We start from the raw sequence: 25,969 nt of genomic DNA on the forward strand, positions 1-25,969 counted from the left end.
TGCGCCATTGCACTCTGGGCTGGGCAACAAGAGTGAGACTCCATCTCCAAAAAAAAAAAAAAAAAAAGAAAAGAAAAAAAACTCTCCATCAAAGGTCTATGCTATGGATACCTAGAGTGCTCTTCAATGCCACACAACAGATGAGCAAATCTGGAGTTTAAATTATGGCTATTGTTTTGTTACTATTGTTATTACGGCTGGGGACCCAGAAACTAAGTGTTCCTTTATTAATCGATTCAGAAGAGCTTGAACCTAAGACAAGGCTCCGAGGAAATGGATATCTGCTTCACCAGCTCCTCTAAGTCCCTCTAGATTTTAAATCTTGTGCAAAGCATACTTAGATGAGAAGTACAGGGAGAAAGCTCAACAGAGCAAGCCAGTTCTGCAGAGAAAATTACTCACCGCTACTTGCAAGAGGACAGAGAACATAAATGGAAGGAATGGTCAGGGCTGGGCTGTCCCCCAGGAGTCAGTTCTTGCCTAGGTCTAAGACAAGAAACACAGAGTAAGAAGATAGAACGTGTGCATTTGTCTTTGACTCACACTAACCCCACCCATTAGTAAAATACTGCCCAAGGAAGCCCAAATACACCCAACAATATTATCAACTTATCCTCCCTTGTGGGGGACACAGACGAAGTTCTGGTATTAGATGCTCCCCTCTCATACAGTTAGGAGATATTACAGATTAACTGATATCTACAAAGCACTTGACAGTTTATATTCATAAGCACTCTCTGAGCTTTTCTTCACCCTTATTCTATGCACAGTGACAACCACTGCCCATTTTACAGATAAAGAGACTGAGATTCAAGACTAACCAGATTTTATCAATTCCACAGCATGTGCTCATGGGACACTAGGCTCTGAAAAAGGAAACCAAACTATCTAAATTTAGAATAAATTGTTTAATAATTGCAAAGGGAGGAAGTGAACAATAAGGGTCAGCTTGTCTAGAAGCTTGTTCCTCAAAGTGAGCTCCAGGGACCAACAGCACCAGCATCACCCGTGAGACCTTGTTAGAAATGCAGAATTTTAGGCCCCAGCCCAGACCTGGTCCATCTGAATTGCAGTAAGTTACCTAGAGGATCCAAAAGTACATTAAAATATGGGAAGTATGTATCTAGAAGGGTCTAGAAGAGATGGTACACTGTCTGGGGCATTTTATCTTCTATTGGAGATCAGCAAATGGGGACCGAAGGAAGAGGGTACGCTGCAAGTACACTGTATGGATGGACTTGAGGATTCAGAGGTGACAAGATGCTTTCTAGGGAGTCAATGATGGGCATTAGACAGTCATATAGCACAGACTAAGGTCTCCTCTATTAGCTTCTGCCTCTGTGTTCAGGGAATTTCTATGCTGCCCAGACTGATAAAGCACTCCATGGGAGTGCTCTGGACATATTTTTGTTGGTGCAAGGTTGGCAAGGCAATTATTCAGCTACATCTTGGTCTTCACCTTTGCTCATGCAAAGTCTGTTACCACGATTGCAAAAATCTTTGCAAACTGCAGGTCAAACTCTCCAGGCAACAGGTAAGGAGATTTTTATATTTTCTCTTTTCTCTCTTATATAAAAGGAGAGGCAAGAGTATTTCTTCCTGCAGATTGTAAATTAGTTCAGGCCCTATGGAAAGAAGTTTGCAGATTTCTCAAAGAACTAAAAATAGAATTACCATTCGACCCAGCAATCAATCTCATTAATGGATATACACCCAAAGGAAAATAAATCATTCTACCAAAATACACATGCATATGTATGTTCCTCACAGCACTATTCACAGTGGCAAAGTCATGAGATCAACCTAGGTGCCTATCAACAGTGGACTGGATAAAGAAAATGCAGTACATATACAGCATGGACTACTACGCAGCCATACAAAGAATGAAATCATGTCCTTTGCAGCAATGTGGATGCAGCTGGAGGTCATTATCCTAAGTGAATTAAACACAGAAACAGAAAACCAAATACCACATGCTCTCACTTATAGGGGAGCTAGACATTGGGTACGCATGGACATAAAGATGGAAACAGCAGACACTGGGGACTCCAAAAGAGGGGAGGTGGGGACAGGAGCAGGGGTTGCAAACCTACCTAACAGGTACTATGCTCCTTACTTGAGTGACAAGATCAGTCACACCCCAAACTTCAGCATTACACAATAAGCTCATGTAACAAACCTGCCCATGCACCCCTTGAATCTAAATTTTTTTTAAAAAAAGAATATTCCCTCCTACAGAAGTGGTAACAGTTATGACCTAGCTTCACCATTTCCCGAGGCAAGATGAGTACACTTAAGTCTCTTTTCAAGAAAAGTTATCCCAAGAAGTCCAGTGTGCAAAGCATGCAAAGGGATGATGATAATAATCATAAAAATCAAGTCTTCCAAGAAAATTGGATTTTAATAACTGCTCTGTAAGGCTGGCATAGCCATCTGAGGTAAGGGAGGGGCCCAGCATATACCAGAGGACCAAATGCTAAAGAGAGTCATCATTTCTGCTCAATTACCTTCTGTAAGTTCACACAAGGAATTGTGTTTCATTTTTATGCTTCACAAAAACCTTCAGAAAAGACAGATTCTAAAAGCCAAAATATCCCCCTCCATAAAAAGCCCTTTCACATAATCAAGGCTTTTATTTCAGCTTTCACAATACTCTTTGCCCTTCTGTGCTTTGTCCTGAAATCTTATAAAACCAAGATTTGGCTCTTTTATAATTCATGGCATGTGATGTTCTTGGCCCTTGAAATTTCTTTAGAAAAAAAAGTGATTACATAGTTCAGTTCTGTTGCATGGGGCAGAGAGTCTTTATTTTTCCATGAAAGTCAAGGATTTAGACTTTTCCTGATAAAGTCAGGTGCCTGTACATTGCTGTCTCAGAGCAAAGTCAAACAAAGGAATATAATCAAGTGTCACTATTTTGTTTAACTAACTGGGTGTGAGACCAGAGTAAAGCAATAAAAAGTTTGAGCTATGGACTCCACTTTAAAGAAATACAATTTTATTGCTTTCAAGTATATAGAAAACTCAAATTAGGCCAATCAAGCAGTGTCAGATAAAGGTCCTTTGAGGATTTTCTTTAGCAAATAAACAAGGAAGAAGTGTAATGATCACAGTTCACTGACTAATTAATATTCTCCATTACACGGGTTTGTTATTATTACACTAATGCCACTGGTTTATTATCAGCTCACCAATACTCCTGATTTATTTTTATTCCTTAACAATCCTGCTTCTATAGCAAAACTCCCCAGTTTGTTCATTTAAGTGATTGTAAAATTTTCCGTTTAATCTTTTTTACACTTTTAATTTGCTCAACAAAGGTTGATTTCAACTTTACCACTTTATAGTCAAGATTTAAAGGGAGACAATGGGTCTGTAACTAAATGATTTTTTTTTTTTTTTTTTTTTGAGATGGAGTCTCGCTCTGCCGCCCAGGCTGGAGTGCAGTGACCGGATCTCAGCTCACTGCAAGCTCCGCCTCCTGGGTTTACGCCATTCTCCTGCCTCAGCCTCCCAAGCAGCTGGGACTACAGGCGCCCGCCACATCGCCCGGCTAGTTTTTTGTATTTTTTAGTAGAGACGGGGTTTCACCATGTTAGCCAGAATGGTCTCGATCTCCTGACCTCGTGACCTGCCCGTCTCGGCCTCCCAAAGTGCTGGGATTACAGGCTTGAGCCACCGCACCCGGCCAACTAAATGATTTTTAACTCTAATTTGATGATTTTTTTTCTATCAATGTGGTTTAGTGAGGGAAAAAAATGAAAACAAGACCTGAGTAGAAATCAAATTATTTACCCTCCCTGATCTTATTTCTTCCTCAGATTGGGATTGCAAGATACCTCAAAAGATTGTGTTAGGATGAAATAGGATTAATATACATTAGTATTTTGCTTACTGTTCTGTTGACAGAGAGACACTATTCAAATGTTGGATATTATTATTAATAATACTTTAAACTCTGGATTAATGAAGCCCAAGTTAATGACTTTTTCTTTTATGTACGAAAAGAACTTGTTCAGTCAGATATTTTTCTATGATGAATCACTCCTTTTCGGTAAGGAAGGTTATTGGTAATTCCCCTATCTTTTTCGGGCCTCTAGAGCGCTACCCTGTTTGCAAAGTATTACCCATGGTTTAGAAAAACAAACCTCTTTTTGGAGATTCAAATTAAGGTCTGCCTTCTCCAAGAAGTGTGCTGTGATTACTTCATTTCAGCTATGTCTCTGCCTCCTCTGATTGACTACACCCTGCAATTGGATGAAATTTAACAAACACAGACAGTCTTGACTCAAAGACTTTTCAACTTTATGATGGTGCAAAAACAATATGCATTCAGTAGAAGCCATACTTTGAATTTTGAATTTTGATCTTTTTCCAGGCTAGCAATATGTGGTACAACATTGTCTCATGTAGCTAGGCAGTGGCAGCTCCCAATCAGTCACTCAGTCACGAAGGTAAACACCTGATATTCTACAGCAGGCTGTGCTGCCCATGATTTTGCCCAGCTTTAGGCTAATGTAAGTGTCCTGAGCACATATCAGGGAGGCTGGGCTAAGCTATGATGCTCAGTTGGTTAGGTGTATTAAATGCGTTTTCGACCTACAATGATTTCAACTTCAGATGGGTTTATTAGGACATGGTTAAGTCGAGGAACATCTGTACTGAAAATGCTCTAAGGTTAAGACACCGTCCTGGATGCTGGGGTAGGCAGTGAGGAGTGAGAAGGTCACGGGCTCCAACGTGAAGAGAGGGCCAAAGGACAAATCCAACAGAGAAGCTCTCCAGGCCCCAGAATTCATAATCTACTGAAGGGCACACGTCGGACATTTACACCGTATGAGGCAAGTAGTGGTAAATGAAAAATAGAAACAGAAAATGTTGAGTGTGCAGAAAGAAGAGATTCATTCTGACTGAGAGTGTCTAGGAAGCCTTCTTAAGGAGAGGGGATTCTAGCAAAGTCTTGAAAGGTGTGTTCAATCTGGGGAAGAAGTTAGATCTGCAGTTAGACCCAAGCTGCTGGATCTGGGGTAGGATTGCAGAACACTGGGGAAAGGAAGGAAGCTGGATCATGGGGCGTCTAGTGGGATGGACTATTGACGCAGGTAGACACTTGTGTCCCTAAACCAAAGTGTGCCAAGTATCACCATTCTTTACTCTGCTTGAATCCATTCTTTACTCTGCTTGAATCAACTTAACCTAGACTCTGAGCTTCTATGTCACCGAGTAGGTGGAAGTCCCATCTCAGCCATGACAGGTTTCTCCCTCTGTCCCTGGGAGTATACAATGCTTTTAGGGACCACAGAAAAAAGGAGCAGAAGCCTCTATGCTCCAGTCCATCACAGTCAGCACTGAGGTCTTCAGAGTCAAAGCCTGGGAAATCACATGAACTCTTGCTTCTTTCAGACGGAGAGTGAGGAGAAGGCATCTTTGCCTTGGCTGACATCCCAGGGCTACAGTTCAGCCTCTCTAGACCCAAAATTCAGCCATTTCCCTCTTAGGCCTTTCACCTTCCTGGGACTTTACCCAAGAGGTAGCCACTCCCAGGACGTCTATCTCCTCTCTACTTGGGAAAAATCACCGACTCTCTCCTCTTCTAATTTCTAAGATAATGCTTTAATCTTCCCACCTCAGGGATCGCTATAGTTGTATGAGTCCATCTAGGCTGCTATAACAGAGTCCCATAGCCTGGGTGGCTTCAAGAAAAAACATCTCTTTCTCACAGTTTTGGAAGCTAGGAAGTCCAAGATCAAGGTGCTGGCTTATTCAGTTCTTTGCAAGGGCCTTCATCCTGGCTTGGAGACAACCACCTTCTCGCTCTGTGCTCATCTGGCCTGACCTGGGTGGCAAAGAGAGCTCTCTTCCTCTTCTTCTCAGGGCACTAATACCATCATAAGGATCCCATTCCCATGACCACATCTAAACCTGCTTATCTCCCAAAAGCTCCACTTCTAAATATCATCATAAGGGGTTACAGATTCAACACATGAATTTCAGGGAGACACAAACACTCAGTCCATAACAATAATGTGTGCAATGAGCTTAGGTTTTTGCAAACTGCGGGAATGCTGTCAGCTCTGCAATGCAAGGAATAGAAACAGTCCCGCTCTTTGTTTGAAACGGGTGGAAGAGTGGAAATACAGAAAACAAAGCTCAAAGTAACAGTATCTCAGGAAAGAAATCAGCCACGTGGCTTATAGCTTTTCTCATATGGCTGTATTTTGCTGTTACTTCCCTTTTTATTTGGATGAATTTTCAACCCAACTGTGTCATATATACCTTGAGGCCAATAAATATGCTTTACATCTTTTCATCCCCTGTGGCACTCAGGCAAGTTGTATGATTAGAGAAAATGCTGATGAATTTTTGTTGAGTGACAAGAAATGAATGTTCTCCAAGCCTCCCAAGCATACTACCCAGAGCTGGCTCTATGTGGAAAGCAGTCTACGGCTTCTCATGAATATGGTATTTCCAACCATGTCCCAACACACGCACAGATGTACGCACACACACTCCTTAGAGCACACATCAATCAAAAAATAAGAATCTCAAAGTCACAGAAGAGTTTCTCATTTTGGATGTTATTTCCCTTTTAGCTTTAGGTGATGGAGAAAGTGGCATTTATTATCACTGCAAAATGTTCTAATTTGCTGTGTGACCTTCATACGGGTAATTTACCCAATAGAAAAGGTATCAGATATAGAAGAAAGACTATGCCTCCTTGAAACCACATTTCCAAAGGTTGCTGTAGTTGAGAGTCAGGAGGAACAGTAAGTTGGATAAGTCTTCATTATCATTATAATTTAAACCCAGTCTATAAGATCCCCTTCTTCTCTACAAAAGCACATGCCAGCTAGAATACACACACGTGCGCACATACCCACACACATACACATCAACTAGAATTCTAAATAGATGTTGTATTGGTTTCCTATGGATAGAAATACATTTGTTGTAACGTTACTGCAAACTTAGTGCCTTAAACAACAGAAATTTATTCTCTCACAATTTTGGACTCCAGAAGTCCAAAATCAGTATCACTGGGCCAAAATCAGGGTGTTTGCTGGGCTACACTCCATCCTGAGGCTCTAAGGCAGGATCCATTCCTGGCCTCTTTCAGCTTTTGGTGGCTTTAGTATTCCTTGGCTTGTGGCCACATCACTCCCATCATCCAGGTCAACATTATTGAGTCTCTCTTTGCTCCATCTTCACATTTCCTTCTTTTCTTATGTCAGATCTCTTTCTGCTTCCTTTTTATGAGGATACAGGTCATTGCACTTAGAGCCACCTGCATAGCCCAGGACCATCTCATGACCTCAAGATCCTTAATCACATCTGCAAAGCCCCCTTTTTCTTACCAATTCAGGTAACATTCACAGGTTCCAAGGATTAGGATGTAGATATTTTTGGGAGGCCACTTTTCATCCTACCACAGAGGTGTTCTTATACCAACTCTAGAGCTCCCCTAAACTGTAATTATTAACAGGACAATTATCCAGTGTGTAGACTACTTGGACATCTTGCTTTTCTATTTTGTTATTCTCTGGCCTTTCTGGGCCACATTGTTCTAAGAGTAGAGAGATGAAACTCAAAGAGTCAATTTAACAATTAAATTAATGAAAGGTTGATGAGTAGCTTTTCCTTGCATTGCAGCTCTGACAAATGGTTGATGAGTAGTTTAATTAGTTGGCTAAAATGAATATAATATTGCCTGGGATTTGTTTATTCCTTGCTCAATTTAACTCAGATAATCAAGAATCAATAATAGAGAGCTGGGAACCCAAAAGGTAGATCAAATAAATCATTCGTTTTCTTTTTGTGTTTTCTTTAGGCTCTTCTCTTGCTAGTTTCACAAATTATAACTTAATGAACCATGCAGAAGTAGCCTGTGAAATCTGTCCTCACAGGCAGGAGTCTCAGTTCTGTTTCTGTTTACTCTGGAATTACTCTGGCTAGTCACTGTGAGAAATTTGAAAAATGATAAGAATGAATCTATTTATTTCTTTATATTACACTAGGATTCTTTAAACATAATGGATTTAATGAATCCAGTTTCTTTGTTTAACAAAAACTTCAGAAAGTGCTTTTGTATTTCTAATAAATATTTAATGATGTGGGTTTAAATATTTATAAATTCATTCATTCATTCATCTGTTTATTCGGCCACTATTTAATCAATGCCAACTGTGTGTTTGCCACTGTTCTGGTCACTGGGGTACCTTAAAAGTCTGAATGTGCCTTGTAGTACTCTTAAAGCAACGCTTAAATACTGGGAGAATCTAATTTATGTGAGTTGGTTTGCACTCCTAAGATCCTAGGAAGAAGGATGTTAAAGAAATCTAAGTCAACACTGGCCTTGACTCACTCCTTCAGGTATCGGGCAGCTCTAGCAATGCTGTGTTGTGGATACAAGCGCCTCTTTCCAACTCCCACTAGCCTGACTGCATTGGATAGAAAGCTCTGATATGGTTTGGCTATTTCCCCGCCCAAATCTCATATTGAATTGTAGCTCCCATAATCTCCATGTGCCATGGGAGGGACCCCATGGGACATAATTGAATCACAGAGGCCGGTCTTGCCTGTGCTGTTCTCATGATAGTGAATAAGTCTCACGAGATCTGATGGTTTTATAAAGGGCAGTTCCCCTGCACAAGCTCTCTTGCCTGCTGCCATGTAAGACATGCCTTTGCTCTTCCTTCACCTTCCACCATGATTGTGAGGCCTCCTCAGTCATGTGGAACTGAGTCTATTAAACCTCTGTTTCTTCATAAGTTACTCAATCTCGGGTATTGCTTCACAGCAGTATGAAGATGGACTAATACAAGCTCTAAAGTTAGGATAGTGACTGGAAGGCCCCCTTCGGAGGGTTTAAACTTATGTTTCAACAACCCAACGTAAAATGAAGATCTGATCAATTAACCAGGTGATTGAATTGAGGAAGATAGCCAACCAAAGTTATTCTAACTTTGGAAAGAAATTTTTTACCACCTTCACGTTCTAATAGATGAATCAAATGAATAGTGATTATTATCACATTAGCAGTATAAATGCCTATGTGATTCAGTGTTATAAATACACACACTTCAATTTTGCCTAGGTATTTTCATTATTCTCTGTACCTCCATCATAACTCCACTGTGTATGCTTATGATTTTTATCATTATAAATAAGTTATTACTAGGACAATAAACTTATTTCTTTATTAAAACTCTTTATTTAGGATGGTTGTATTAGGTTGTATTTAATCTCTTTATTAAGATGGTTGGCTTTCTGAATTATTTTGATATGCACTGAAAACAAGAAGTAAATAAATATAACTTAGAAAAAACAGTAGGGCAAGAGATTGAAAGGAAGATTAGATTTCACCATCTTGGCACTGAGCGTGTGTTCAACCCAGAAAACAGGAATTCTCTTCTTTTCAGAATGACTATGTTTTGGCAGGCAAAACTGCCACTAATTTATTGATTTCTTCTCTTCCTGTTTAAAAAAATAGTGAATATTTCACTTAAGCCTAACTTGTAAGTATCAAGACAAAAATACTATGACATCGTCTTAGTATTTTTTCGAGTTGACATTTGCAGAACTCAAACATCCTATCTACTTTTTAACCAAGGATGGTGTATTATTGCAATTGGGTGGCTGGGTTTTACCTCTTTGCTCAGATGTGTTTATGAAAACCATTGAGGGCAGGCATGGTGGTTCACACATATGAACCCAGCACATTGGGAGGCTGAGACAGGAGGATTACTTAAGCCCAGGAGTTTGAGACCAGCCTGGGCGAGAAAGGAACACCCCATCTCTGAAAAAATCTTTCTTAAAAAATTAGCCAGGCATGTTGGGGCATACCTATAGTCTTAGCTATCTGGGAGTCTGACATAGGAGGATTGCTTGAGCCCAGGAGTTTGAGGCTACAGTGAGCTACTCTTGTGCCACTGCCCTCCATCTTGGGCAACAGAGAGAAACCCTGCCTCTAAAAGTAAAAATAAAGAAAAGGGTTGAGTACAAATAAGCATTTATTGGGAAACAGTTATCAGTTTCTAGCCTTTGATCATCTTCCATTCCTCCCCCTGAATATTTCTTCCTGAATGATTGGTCAGGTGACAGCTTTAAGACTTAGCTCAAACCCGTTGGAGCCTGGCTGTCCAGATGACCTGGTGTGGCTAGAAAGGATTTTGCGCTGCATGGATGTGACACTGTAGGATGGTGTCAAGGGCTCTGGGGTGGGACAGAAACAAGTGGAAACTGGATCTGCCTGTCACTAGCTACTTGACCAGGGCCAAGAGATTTTTCCCTTTCTGAGTTGCCAATTTCTCCACTGTGAACTGCACACAGTGGTATGTACAGTGGTCACTGAGTGCGTGTAGCAGACCTGCTGAGAGAATTCATTTAACCTTCTTCAGGCTCAGGGAATGCCCACCGAGTGGGGCTTCTCTGCATCCTATTCCTCTGGCCCTTGTCCCCGTCCTCTGCACTCTACCATGAGGAAAATCAAACTGAATTTTGATTCAGTTTGGGCCGTGTCTTTAACAGAAGCCCTATCTCTCGCAATCCTGTACTTTGTCTCTGGTTAGTGCACAAGGATTAGTGTACTTCAGGTTTTACCTTTTCCTTTGGACTGTGAATTCTGTAAGGCCACAGAGTTTGGCACACTCATCTTTGTCTTCCCGCCATCTTACCCAACACCTGGAGAAGTACAGCTGTTTCATAAGTGTATGTTGAAATGAAATAAAATGAATGTAGTACTTGCCAGAAGGTTGTTTCTTTTAAATACGAGTATAGATGAATGTATGCATTCATGTGTGCATCAAATTTATATTGATTACTTCTTGTGTGAAAGATCTCCAAGCTCTCTCCTCAGCTTCAAATATGTAGAAACCTTCTGTTGAGCTGATGAGGAAAAAGAAACATAAATTTTTTTAAATGACCCGTCTAAGGTAATTAAGTTATTAAAATGCTTTTTCAGTGCAAAACACTATTATCTATCTATGCATATGTACCTTTTCATATCAGGTTCAGACTCTCTTTTCTACTTAGGTTATGGGAAAAAGCTCATCAGCTTCAGTTGAGATTTTCATTGCTTTGAAGAACTCATTCCTAATTTTCATTGCCTTAAAAAATGATAAAAACTTCTTCGTTATTTTTATCACATTTTTGTCTCATGTATTTATTGTCTTCTCTGCAGTCTCACTATGCATCTCTCAACAGCCTCTTGACTCCACCGTGTTTTTGCATTGGGTCCTCTGGGGGAGTAGAACAATATGGCCAACACTCACGTAGCACTTATTGTGTGTGAGGTATTATATTGTAAGCACTTTACACTTAATAACTCATATTTACCTTCTGAGGTAGGTTAAGAAAAAAAAAGGTAGGTAGATAGTTTTTGCATCTGCAAAGCCCCACTTTGCAGATGAAAAAATTGACTTTAAGTAACTTGCTGAAAGCCCCACATTTGGTAAGCCGTGGAGCTGGAATTTGAACCCAGGCAGTCTGTCATTAGAATCAGTACCCACGACCACCATGCTCCACAGCCACAGGGTACAATGAAGATGGTGCATTGGACACATTTGAATGTAATCCACATGCAGATGGGGTTTGCATATGCTAGTGGGAAAACGTTTTGAATACTACCAGGACTCTATCATCTAGTCAATCTGTAACACCCAGAGAGAGTTCACATTTTTCTGTACTGCCATCCGGCGCAATGTCAGCTCTGTATTCAGGCACAGGAGGAGATATAGTTGTGGATACTCAATAAGTACTTACAAAATATGAATGATCACTAAACAGGAAAAGCAGATATTAATACCTTCACCTCTGTGGTTGTAATCAGTAGGCCTCCCTTTCATGAGATAAGGAATTACTTCATAATGTCAGTGTTTTCCTATAAATCTATGTTGGGCCATTCTTGTATTGCTATAAAGAAATACCTGAGCTGGGTAATTTATAAGAAAAGAGGTTTAGGCCAGGCGCGGTGGCTCACACCTATAATCCCAGCGCTTTGGGACGCTGAGACGGGTGGATCACCTGAGGTCGGGAGTTCAAGACCAGCCTGACCAAAATGGAGAAACCCTGTCTCTACTTAAAATGCTAAATTAGCTGGCCATGATGGCACATGCCTATAATCCCAGCTACTTGGGAGGCTGAAGCAAGAGAATCATTTGAACTCGAGAGGTGGAGGTTGTGGTGAGCTGGGATACGTCATTGCACTCCAGTCTGGGCAACAGGAACGAAACTCTATTTCAAAAGAAAAAAAAAAAAAAGAGGTTGGACTGATGACGAGTCTGCAGGGTGTACAGGAAGCACGGCACCAGCATCTGCTTCTAGGGAAGCCTCAGGAAGCTTAAAAATCATGGTGGAAGATAAAGGGGAATGGGGACTTCATATGGCGAAAGCAAGAGCAAGGAGAAGAGAGCCAGTGGTAGGAGGAGGTGCCACAGTTTACAACAACCAGATCTCGCAAGGATTCACTCACTAACAAGAGGACAGCACCAAGCCATGAAGGATCTGCCCTGATGACCCAAACACCTCCCACCAGGCCCCACCTCCAACACTGGGGATTACAATTCAACATGAGATGCTGGGGGGATAGTCAAACGACATCAGTATCCTTGAATGCAGCAGAATGTAGTGATCCTCTCAAACTGAGTGTAAGGGTTTGCTGTACAAAGCATATTACTCATGGCCTCCTTATTTACACTGGTGTGTTGTAATTTAAGTTGGCTGTTGCTGTAGTTTGATGTTCAGCCACTTGCAATCTTGGCTAGCTAACATAAACTCAGACGTTTGGAGTCATACAGAGATTCTTGTTTCCAATATAGTATGTAATATAGTGACTTGGTGTGGGGGTGTCAATTTGATGACTTCAATATCTGTTACCTAAACATATAAAAAAATACAGTCTGTTTCAGTCTTACAGACTGTTATAAAACCAAATGAGGTCATGCCTGTAAACTGCTTTCAGCTCTTTGGTGGAAAATACATTATAAACAGTGTGTCTTCTTCTTGTACATAATAACTTGTTGCTGGGGAAGAGCTCAAAATTACCTTACATGGAATATAAGATATTCATGGAGGTATTTGGAAATTTATGTCAGTCTCCCTTGTACTTATTTTTGGAAATGGCAATTTTTCCCAAATAAGAAATAGAAACTTATATGGGCAAATGTGGACTGTTAGAATAAAGTTTTCCTTTATCTAAAATTCTTTCCAAAACTAGACAAACAAGTAAAACCAGATAGGGTGTGTGTGTGTGTGTGTATGTGTAATTTTTATGAGAATTACAAATTGGGTCTGTTGATCTCAGGAGCTATCAATCACTATATAGTCAGGGAAGAAAATGTCTTGATGCTAGTATCTTTGTATGGTGGTTGCTTCTGAACTATACTGCATTGCTTTCCTATCATGCACATTGATATGTACACTGAGGTTCATTCTGCATTTGCAAAATAACTCATGAACAAGCCAATGTTCAAGGTAACTCGAGTGAAAATAACATCATAAATGTGTAATAGCTATCTAACTATACTGGATCCTGGCATGCTGGGAACTGGCAGAGGCCAGTCCTGGATGTGCTCGCTCACTAACTGGGATCCTAGGTTGTTTGAGAACCTGGAGGCAATGTCATGAGCAGGCAACATGATCGCTCTGACTGACCCGGCAATGAGGCACCCAAAGCCCCAGCAGAGGCTTTGGAGATGCCATAGGCCAGGTGTGAGGCTGAGATGGGCACCTGATGAGTGACCAAGGGCCTGGCACAAAGGGCCCTGCATGGATTTAGCAGAGCATTCCTCAGCCATTTCAGCTGGCTTTTATGCCTACCTGCTTGGGAAGATTTCCCTCCTTGGCTACTTAACAGGCACTAGACAAACTCTGGCCAGATATTTGGAGCAAACAGAAGCAGTTCTACAGATCTGTACTGCAATTATTTACTTTACACAGATAAATAAAAACTGGGATCAAAACTTTGTTCAAGAGAAATAAGTTATTAATCCCCCCAGAATTTTAAAAATTCATTTCTGACTCAATTTCATTAGAACAGAAATAAGTCTACCTCAACGGGACAGATACGGAGAGTAGTCTGAAATGAATGGAAAACTAGCTTGCAGTGCTGTCTGGTGGGTGTTGATAACAATGAGGTGCTTCTTTTACCAAAGCAGTGTGTCCAGGGCAGGTGACATGCTCAGAGATCAGGGTAGGGCAGGACTTCAGGGGGTGCCTGGCCAGCAGGAAAGATAATTGTTCATTTTACAGTTTGACCTCAGGTCTAAAGAATCTGCCCGGGGCTGGCCTTGAAGAAGGTTGCATCGTCCCTGCTTTCTGGCAAAGGCAGACTTTCTTATTTGAATCCTAAAGGCTAAAAGAAAAAGAAGAAAAAGAAATTGTCATTAATAACTGTTGGTGACCTAAAACGTTACACGTCATTCAAACTAATATTCCTGTTGAATGTTGTTATTACATGTCATTCAAACTAATATTCCTGTTGAATATTGATATTTAATTACATTCAAATGATTGACTTGCTTATTATACTAATGAAAGAAGGAAAAACTGGTAAGTGTAAACCTATCAGTGAAATGGTGCTTCTGACTCAAGAGACTTATCAGTAGAATGACACCATAAAGTTTTCACCTCAAGTAAGGCAAAGCCATATAAGGAAAAAATTCACCTGGGCATGGTGGTTCATGCCTGTAATCCCAGCATTTTGGGAGACCAAAGCAAGTGGATTGCTTGAGCCAGGAGTTCAAGACCAGCCTGGGCAGCATAGTGAGACCCCTTTTAGTTTATTTTTTGTTGTTGTTGTTGTTAGTGCTTATCTATGTCTTGTTATATTTTTACCCCAAATACACTATTTGTATTAACTATTTTCAATTCATAGAACATAGATGTATTTCCACGGCAGTAAGTTTTTCTGTATAACCCATATAATCATTTCAATGGGTGCATTATATTCTATAATATGAATCCCTCATCATTTAGCTGATCTTAATTTTAATCTTTTTATTGAACATCCAGGTTTGCTTTCTCTTCTTGAACAAAACACAGATGGTAATTCCTATGTATATCTTTGTTTTCTTGCTTAGTGAGGGTAGAAACAAGGTCTCTTGTTCATTGCTGCATTCCCAGGCATTAACAAAGCACACAGTAGACATGTAGTATAATAAATACGAACTGACTGAATGAATGGCCTGGCTGTTTCCATAGGATTAGGAGTGGGACTTGATGGTAAGACAGGCAGCCTGGTGATTGGGGTGGTTGAGCTGCTTGCGGCAGGGACCAGAAGTCATCTAGGTTTGCTGACGCTAGAGGTTGCCTGGGAGAGAGGAAAAGGCACAAAACTGGAGGTGACTTCTTCAGATATTCGCTGAAGGCCTACTGTACACATAAGGGCAGGAAATAAAAATCACTTCCTCTCTTGCTTTGTTTTTCCAAAGTGGTCAGTCTCCCTCCTGCAGGAAACCAATGTTTGAGGCCAGTTTCAGGCCAGTGTTCCTTGTCCTTTTCACCCTGTTATGCCAGCAGTAAGTAGACAAGAATGGCAAAGAGCCTACCAGATTTAAGTCTCTACCACTTACTGGCTCTGTGACCTTCAGTTGCCTAACCCCTGGAACGCTGGTCTTATCTCTGCAATATAGAGGTGATAATAATAGCTAATAATAATAGTTGTTGTACCTTGCAGGGAGTAAGAGATTAAGTGTTAACTATTGCTAGCTAATATTATTATGGATTCGGTAAGCTTCCATAGGTTCCCTTTCATCCTTTTTCGTGAGAGAAAGCCACTGGGAGCCCCAGACAAACCAAATTTACTGACACATGTGTATATGTTGAGTTTGCTAAAACACAATCATTTTATGAATTAGGGGCCATCTGCAGCTACCCTGGTTGTACAGTAACACACTCTTTGATTGAGCAGAGAAATTTTTGTTCTTGTTCTCCTAGCTTTTAAGTCATGCTTTTTCACCACATAGCTATTAATAAACAACAGTGCCTGGCCCCTTGGTGAAAAGAGTCACTATTCACCAACACCCCCAGCCCTACTCCCACCCTCTTACAGTAGGAGAAGAGGTCTGTATGAGCTCAATGGAAAGCTGTTTCTGAGCTTGGGATTGGGAGAACAAGCTGCAAAATATCAGTTGCGGGGTCCAGAATTTCAATGCATGTTGCTCTTTCAGAATAGAATAAATTGTTCATTTCTTCTCGGCTGACCACAGGTAACTCAAAGGTAACCCTAAAACCTCGAAAGAGAAGGAAGGAAAGTGAGCCCTGATGCGGAATGAGCAGTATTTATATTACTGAAAGATGTGGAGCTCTGAATATAAAAAGATAGAGAGTTAAGGGCCAGGCACTGTGGCTCACACCTGTAATCCCAACACTTTGGGAGGCCAAGGCAGGTGGATCACCTGAGGTCAGAAGTTTGAGACAAGCCTGACCAACATCTCGAAACCCCATCTCTACCAAAACAAAAACAAAAATTAGCCAGGCGAGGTGGTGCATGCCTGTAATCTCAGCTACTCAGGAGACCGAGGCAGGAGAATTGCTTGAACCCAGGAGGCAGAGGTTGCAGTGAGCTGAGACCACGCCATTGCACTCCAGCCTGGGCAACAGAGCAAGACTCTGTATCAAAAATAAAAATAAAAAAAAGAAGAAGAAGAAGAGAGAGAGAATTAAAAGACAGAGAGTATGGTTTACTTTAAGAAAAATTCTTGAATTCCCCACCAAAAGATCTTTCTTCTTTTCTTTGAGATGAAGTTTTGCTTTCGTTGCCCAGGCTGGCGTGCAGTGGCGTGATCTCGGCTCCCTGCAACCTCCACTTCCCAGGTTCAAGCAATTCTTCTACCTTAGCTTCCTGAGTAGCTGGGATTACAGGTGCCCATCACCATGCCCAGCTAATTTTTTTTTTTTTTTTTGTATTTTTAGTAGAGACAGTTTCACCATGTTGGCCAGGCTGGTCTCGAACTCCTGACCTCAGGCGATCCATCTGTCTTGGCCTCCCAAAGTGCTGGGATTACAGGTGTGAGTCACCACGCCTGGCCCCAGAAGATCTTTAAAAATGGCATTTCTTAGAATCCCATCAAGTTCAAAGGTGTAGAGTTAGAAAATGACAGGTATATGTCTCAGGGACTTACCAACTGGAGCAGGAGCTGCAGGCTCCTGGTGGTAGACAGAAGACCAGGTCGTGTGTTCAACTTGAATCTTGGTGATGGGGCAGGTGACCATTCCTCTCTTGAATTTAAGGAGCCATTGATAAAACAACTGTTAATATGTTAAACACCCACCTTGGAGTCACAGAAGAGACTCCAGGTATCGCCCCACCTAAATCTCTATTAGTCGATTGTAACAAAACAGGCCATTATAGGCTGAACATCCCTAATCCAAAAAGCTCCAAAATCTGAAACTTTGTGAGCACTAACATGACACCACACACAAGTGGGAAATTCCACACCTGACCTCCTGGGACAGGTTGCAGTCAAAACATAAACTTCTTTCATATGCAAAATCATAAATGATGTTATATAAAACTACCTTCAGGCTATGTGTATGAGGTGTGTATGAAACATAAATAAATTCTGTGTTTAGATTTGGGTCCTAACCCCAAGATATCTCATTATGTATAATACAAATATTCCAAAATTTGAAGAAAATTCAAGGAGATTTCAACTCCTTCCAGCTATCTTCTTCCATCCCCTAGCACAGAGATTGCTGTCATCAACAATCACTTCTATTCCAAGTCCCTTCTTAGCAAAAGTGTGGGCTGCCAAACCAAAACTGGACTGTCATAAACATATCTATACCAGGCAAGTGAGCGGCTGCATGGATTCTCCAGAAAAAAGCCACCTCGGTCCCAGTGGGCTGTGCCCTGTGAAATTGTCTTGACCATCCTCAGAGAAAGATGCATCTCAGTGTAATTTGGCCCTGTACTACTTCCAAAGACCTTCAGTTACCAAGCCACAGCACATCAAAGCTGCCACCAAAACATTAATGAGGCTGGTATTCTAAAATGTTCAAAAAAAGAAACCCGAGGAATCCAGCCCTTGGTATAAACAGGCTTTTATTCTCAAGTCAGGAAGATAAACTGATACATATGCTTCCATTAAAAGGTTGACAAACTACTAAAAATATAGCATATGTACTTAGAATGTTTGCTTTCATCTGTGAGGTCAGTATCAACTGAATTTATAATATTCCACACTTCAGATATTGACATTGGGATGAGTGAAAAATAACTTTATTAAAATGTTTTTTTATTGTACTCTTAAAAACAAAAACAAAAAAGGGGCTGACTATTCTGCAAATTTTGAATACCATTTAAGACCTCAGAAAGTCTGGAGGGAACCACAGTTTCCAAAGCCTGCTGGCAGCGTCAGCCTAAGAGAGCAAGTGGCATGCACAAGTGACTGAATCAAGACCACGACAAAGTATGGAAGAACTGGGCGGACAGCATCAGGAGTATTGGCAGGAACTTGAAAACCACCAGACTGGTCCCCTTCGCAGTGTGCAATAAATAGTCTTTCCTTTGCTTACAGTTATAGTTTGCTGCTCCCTGTGAGGAAGGCCCTCCTTTCCCTCTTCTCTCCTTGTCCACCCCGCTTAGGTGTCTCTTTCATTGATGGTAAATAATGAAAATCCTTGGCAAGGTATAATCATAGCCTGATGACCATACTAAGTATGTGCATTTGTACATCTGAGGGTCAGGGCGATGAAGAGGGAAACCAGTCCCTCTGTAATCAAAACAACTTGATAACACATATCATATATTATAAATATTTAAAACACAGTTAACAAAAATATTTCTGATATTTTACTCCCTCAAGGGCATAGGCCCTTTGTTCAACAAATACCATGACTCCCTTTCTTCTAAAATGTATATCTGAATCTCTTTTCAGACACGAGCCTCACTTTGTTTATTACCTTTGATTTCAAAATGTATGTTTGAGGCCGGTGCAGTGGCTCATGCCTGTAATCCCAGCACTTTTTGGAGCTGAGGCGGGTGGATCACTTGAGGTCAGGAGTTCGAGACCAGCCTGGCCAACATGGTAAAACTCCATCTCTACTAAAAATATAAAAATTAGACAGGCATGGGGGTGCTCACATGTGGTCCCAGCTACTCAGGAGGCTGAGGCACAACAATAGCTTGAACTCAGGAAGCGTAGGTTACAGTGAGCCAAGATGACACAACAGCACTCCAGCCTGGGTGATAGAGTGAGACTCCATCTCAAAAAAAAAAAAAAAAGTATGTTTGAATCTGGTCTCAAAATATGTACTAGAGTTTGTATTGTATGCTTATTAACTTTTGAGTCCAAGGATTATTTTCTTTGTAGACTGCAAAACAATTTCCAGAAAGGTGGTGAGGAGGAAGGCTTAGGTTGTACTCAAAATAGAACACTTGGAAAAATTATATGTTATGAATTCAGAGGGAGCTGTCACTAGGCTGGTGGATGTCCAACTCATTTCTTCCTGAATGTAGTTTTTTTTTTAAGGGAATGGCAAAAGCCATATTAAAAAGAAATTCACTGGTAGCAGGAGTATGTGCTAACACAGATCTTCAGAAGATTTAAAAAGCTTACTTAACGCCTTCATAAATCCAAAGCATGGAAGTATGAACAAAAGTGTTATGAAGAGCTGCTGAGTCCAGTTACCATTCTTTTTTCAAGTCTCTTACTGTAACAACACCTACCTGTGTTTTTCCATATACATTACAAACTAGAAGAAAGTTAATATGAGACAGACCCTTGCTTGCTTAAATGGCAAGAGTGAGGGCAAGGGCAAAGCCAGTTGATGAGTTAAGTTGTTTATTATTGCCTGCATTTACTCATTCATTCATTCCTTTATTCAACACTGAAAGACTGCCTTTTGTTGGGCCAGACCCCATGCCCAGCACCATATAAATAAGGCTTTGTGGGGTGAGATAAGGAAAAATTAAAGTAAGTACTATATGATAAGCAAAATAATGGAAGGAGATGTAAGAGAAGTACAGAGAAAAGATGGCTTAATTCTACTTGGGAGAAATTACTCAAAGGAGATCTCTGGGGACTTCAGCTGGCATTAAAGAATGAAGATGTCTTTCATTGGGTTTTAGAGGGAAGGAAGGAAGACTCTAGGCAGAGACAAGAGCAAGCCCAAGTGCACAGAGACGTGATTCAGCATGGCACACTCAGGAAATTTCAACTGTCACTGGAGCACAATTTGCAAGGGAGAAAGCAGCAATAGATGACGCTAAAATTTCAGATAATATCCAATTGGAAGTCAAAGTTATTTTTGAAGCAATGGAAGCTGTGGAAGGGTTGCTTGTAGGATTTGCTCCGGTCAGATTTTCATTTAGAGGGATCAGTCTGGTGACAGTCTTGGGGTTGGATGAGAAGGAGAAGCAGCAGAGAGTTAATTGGCAATAATCCTTGTGACAGAGGGTGGAGCCCAAGCAAAGGCTGAGGCAGTGGAATGGGGAGAACGTGTATTCAGTAAATATTTGGGGGTAGCATCAGCAGGTTTCTAGCCGTAGATGGATGGTACCATAGGTAAAAGGCAGAAAGTTGAGATACCTGCAGCAGTCTCAGTTGCTGGCTTGTATTCATTATAGTAGGCCAGACTAGTGCTTCTCACACAGTTATAGGGAACTTTTACTTTCAATTTGTGATCGCACTCACTGTCCATAAGTAGTATGTCACTCGTGCCATATGCAACTCACTACAGGAGTTCATCAGTAGTCAACCCGGTTATACCCTGCTCAACGAGATGAATCCACTCATGACACTTAGGTATAATGGTAGTATCAAATTATTATAAAAGCTTCTCAATGCTTTACTCTCGAAACTATGCTTCTCTTATTGTGGACTAGTAATAAATTGTTCACGACTATGCTTCTCTTATTGTGGACTAGTAATAAATTGTTCACAAATCAGCACCAATTCATGAACTACACTTTGAATAACTAGATTATGATTAAAAAGTACATTTAAAATCGTCCCCATATCTCAATGGCTTAACACAAGGGAAGTCTGTTCCTTGCTCACTGTTCACTTAACTGTCTGCACCTGGTTGATAAGTGGTTCTCCTCCACTTGGTGACTCAGAGACCCAGGCTCCTTGCACATTCTGATGCACCATCCTCTAGGGCCTTCTCTCGAACTAGATTCATCTGCCAAAAAATAAAACAACATGGAGGAGAAACATCCACTTCTTAAAAACTGTGGCCCAGAATGGCTCATATCACTTCCACTCACATTCTGTGGGTTAGAACTCAGTTGCATGGCCACACCTAATTGCAAAGGAGACTGGGAAAGGTAGTCCAGTATTATACCCAGGACGAAGAGGAAGTGAACTGGGGGGTTGGGAGACAGTCCATGGACTCTGACACGTGAGTATTCTAGATGGTACTCAGAATGACGCTGCTAACAAACCACACAATTCCTTCCAGAAAATATGTTCAGCCTGAGGTGTGGTGAAGTCAAAGACAGACTCCTCAGAGGAGCTCAAGGCTTCCCCACAGTCCTGAGCTTCAACCTATCTCACAGCTTTGTTTGGATTAGGGACAGTTCAGATACAAGCAAAGGCACATCTATAGCTTCTGCGCAAGGCATACGTGCATGGTTAATTAAATATGCAAGGAGTGCCACATGCATATGCATGGACACTCAGAGGTTGTTTATTACTTTTGATTTCAAAATATATGTTTGAGGCTGGCATATTGTGAATGGACTGGTTCACACTGTGCAGGAATAGATGCCCCTTTAAGCCCAAAGATTTACAATCTTCGTATCTCTACATACGGCTTTTATCTTGACTTTATTTGGCAGTCTTGCGAGTCAAAAGCATACCTTTTGAGGTGGGTCAAGTTGATTGTTCTTACAAGACAGACTAGGGGCTTGGAGAGAAAAACAAGATCATTTACAGCAAAGGTTGAGCCTCTAAAATGTTCAATGTGGATTTAGACTTATTTGTTCCCCACTTATTCACTGACTAAATAGCCTCTTGGTTCATTAGTTTTAAGTGCTACAGCTAAATCATTCACATTTCACAGAAAATGTAATGAATGCAATTTAAAATGTCACCCAAATAAAGAAATGTAAAAATGTCACCACCACTCTCTGAGTCCTCTTTATTGCTTTTCCCAATTCAACAACTAGTTTCCTTTACTGCCTTTCCGTTTTCTCTGCAATACCCTAAAAATGGAATTGAGGCAAACATTTTTATGGATCATTGGGTTAAATTCCAGACACTTAAGGAAAAGGCTGCCACCCTCTTCAGAAAACAACTCCTTGTGCCACTATGTGACAAGGCATCAAATATTTTAATACTATTGCTAAGAAGACAGTAGTTTTGGACCTAGCACAGTGGCTCATGCCTGTAATCCCAGCATTTTGGGAGGCTGAGGTGGGTGCATCACTTGAGCTCAGGAGTTCGAGACCAGCCTGAGCAGAAAAGTGAAACCCCGTCTCTAAAAAAAAATACAAAACAATTAGCCAGGCATGGTCATGCACGCCTGAAATCCCAGCAACTCAGGAGGCTGATGTGGGAGGATGGCTTAAGCCCGGGAGGCAGAGGTTGCAGTGAACCAAGTTTGTGTCATTGCACTCCAGCCTGGGTGAGAGAGCCAGACCTTGTCTCAAAAAAAAAAAAAAAAAGGAGGAAGAAGAAGAAGATAGTAGTCTTTTGTGGAGGTGTGGAGTTGGAATCCCTATCTGAGCTTCTCCATCTTCTAGCTCTGTGACCTGGGCAAGTGACCGAATCTGAGCCTGGGCTTCCTCTTCTGTGAGATTTGGGCAACCCCACAGGGTTGTTGTCTTCAGTCACATGTGACACCAAAGCCTGGCATGTAGCACACACTCAAGGAATGGTGGGTCTACTATTGTGGCAGTGGTTTGTGTCCATCAGAGAGAGACTTTAGAGGCCAAACTCCACTCTTCAATCAGTAAGCATCATAGGGATCTACCGCTGTCCACTGTCTCCCAGTCTCTATTCTGGGAAGGACAGGGAGGAAGCAGAGCATGGTTACTGTCTTGCTGCATGGCAGGGTGTATCCATTTGCTGGGGATGCAATAGCAAAGCACCACAAACTGCATGGCTTAAAACAACAGAAACAGTCTCTCACAGTCCTGGGGGCAAGAAGTCTGAAATGAAGCTGTTGGCAGGGTTGGTTCCTACTAGAGATTCTGAGGGAGAATCTGCTTCCTTCTCACCCACCTTCTGGGGGCTGTTGGCAGTCCATGGCATTCCTTGGTAGGTATGTAGCTGCGTCACTCCAGTCTCTGCATCTGTCTTCACATGGTCTTCTTCCTTGTGCATGACTGTGTCTGCTTTCTCTCTTTTAAGAACATCTGTCATTGAATTCAATCTCACATTCTAATCTGTCGTGAACAGATATGATTTGGCTGTGTCCCCACCCAAATCTTGTGTTGAACTGTAGTTCTCATAATCCCCACGTGTTGCAGGAAGGGCCCAGTGGGAGGTGATTGAATCATGGGGGCAGCTACCTCCATGCTGTTCTCGTGATAGTGAGTGAGTTCTCATGAGATCTAATGGTTTTATTTGGAGCTTTCCCCAGCTTCGCTCTGCACTTCTCCTTGCTGCTGTCATGTGAAGAGGGACACGTTTGCTTCCCCTTCTGCTGTGATTGTAAGTTTTCTGAGGCTTCCCCAGCCATGCAGAACTGTGAGTCAATTAAACCTCTTTCCTTGATAAATTACCCATTCTGGGGTATGCCTTTGTTAGCAGCATGAGAATGGACTAATACATGAACTCATCTTAACCTGAGTACATCTGCAAAGACTTTCCAAATAAGGTCACACTCATGGGTCTGGGAGTTAGGACTTCAACATATCTTTGGGGACCATCACTCAAACCATAACACAAAGGACAGCAAAGAAGCAGCCATTCTTTCTCTTTGTGGTGTTTGATTTCCACGGTGCCCTGGAATCCCTTTCACCCATTGCCTTGGCAAAGGTGTAGCAGGGACAAGAAAGCATTTCCCAGAGAGAATCTAAGGTCAGTTAACCTGCACTAAGCATCACTTGGGCCACTTACCCGTTGAAACTAGAGCAGCGCCTGGAAGCATCTTGGATGAAGTTCACTTCCCTCTTTTTTCCTTGACAAGTTTCAGAGAGGAACCTAGTGTTGTCCACAGCTGTCTCCATATCTTCTTCCCTTTGTGCTCTGTCTCACCTCCTGCACTGAGGGATAGTGGCAGGGACATAGAAATTTTTCTCCAAGAAATATACTGTCTACTTCCAACACTGCCCCATGCAGCTAGCAAGAAGTTCTAGGACTCAATCATATGGGATCTTTCTCGAAACCTGCTTAACTATCTGCATTAATAATCAGCTTGAGGTCAGAATGGGTAAGAGTTGGTGGTGTTCATCAGCACTGCAAGGTTAGTATACATTGCCACACTTCAATTCCTATATTTTCTCTTTGGTCGTTAGGCTCGCCTATGTGGAAAGAAAGACATACATGACATGAAACTTAAAAAATTATTTGCATGCATGAATAAAACATCATTTAAAAGTAATCAAATTGCTTTAATAAAGTTTTTTTATTCTGAATTGTGAGCACATTGCGAGCAATTGTGAGGGCCTGGGATAAAGAACAGGTGCTTGCAGCAGCTGTTTAAATTTTGTCAGGATCAGCAATGACCCCAAAGCCTGTGGCAATTACCCTCACTGACAAGTTGTCTTAAAAGATATGAAAATAAGGGGGCTCACCTTCCCAAATTCATCTTAGATACCCATTTTCATTGTTGTTAACATGATGCTTTTTTACAGATAATCAAAGGGAAGTAGGCCATGGTGTCTGTGTTACTGACTTGTTGAACTATTACTGCTTTACTCAGCCTTTCTTTGTAATTATGAGGTGAGAATAAAAGGTGATAAAGCACAGGTTTTCTGGAAACAGCAATGCACTTACATTTCCCATTCGTATCTTGCTGGGCTCTTTTAAATTGTTCAGAGCCCTCAAGAGGGGTCACATTCACACCAAAACATTCGGACCAAATGAAGACATAAACAATGCACTTTCTCTAATCGTTGAACCCAGTCAGATAACATCTGATATAAAGCACAAGAATGAAGTCAGCCTGCAGAGGATTAAATCTGCCAGGCAGCACAGCTGCAGGTCAAGCTCGCTTCTAAGGTCAGACTCAAAGACCAACAAAAGACCAACAGGTGTGTAAAGTCTGGTAGGTTAAAGGCCTTACTTGCCGTAGATATAGCATGGGGGAACAAGAGAGCCAAAGGTTTTGTTGAGACTTGTTAACTACAACTATGAGAGTTAAAAGTTGAGTTTGGATGTTGCTATACTTAGCTTATTCAAAGGATTATCTTATTTAGTTTTCTCTACCACTCAGAGATCTTTAAGATAATAGTAATAAGGCTATTATCTTAAAAGGCAAGTACCAACATGGATTCCAAGCACAAAGAAATTATATCAATGGAAAATGTAGCAATTTTAACTTACTTTAGATTGTTAGATATATTCTATTTTTACGCCAAAATGAAATGCCCAAAGGAAGAATATGAAATCCACATTATTTTAGTTATACAGGAAGCTAGTCTATTCTTGCTGTTATTGTTTTTGTATGATAAAACTTAAAAGAAAATGAAACTATGATTTTTATAAGAACAAATAGTAAAACATCTAGAAGCACAAAATATTTCCCCTTTAAAAAATATTATTTCAAAGTAAAAGACTGGAACTGTTGTCTTTAAACTGAGTTGTTTCCTTGTTTAGTCTGATATATTACTGAAATTTACGGTTTTATCCTAAGGTGGAATTGACTAAAATTTAGCATGTAGAGAATATAAAGATCTTTAAATAAACATTTAGAACTTAGGTACGACCAGGTGCGGTGGCTCACGCCTATAATCTCAGCACTTTGGGAGACTGAGGCAGGTGGATCTCTTGAGGTCAGGAGGTCGAGACCAGCCTGGCCAACATGGTGAAACCCCGCCTCTACTAAAAATACAAACATTAACAGGGCATGGTGG

At 41.1% G+C, this 25,969-nt stretch overlaps 1 pseudogene; it reads left to right on the forward strand.

The window, feature by feature from the left end:
* The window catches only part of LOC105526814, a 35,367-nt pseudogene that overhangs the window by 4,058 nt on the left and 5,340 nt on the right, over window positions 1–25,969 (forward strand).

This window comes from Colobus angolensis, unplaced genomic scaffold, assembly GCF_000951035.1.
Source record: "Colobus angolensis palliatus isolate OR3802 unplaced genomic scaffold, Cang.pa_1.0 Scaffold6, whole genome shotgun sequence".
NCBI lineage: Eukaryota > Metazoa > Chordata > Mammalia > Primates > Cercopithecidae > Colobus > Colobus angolensis.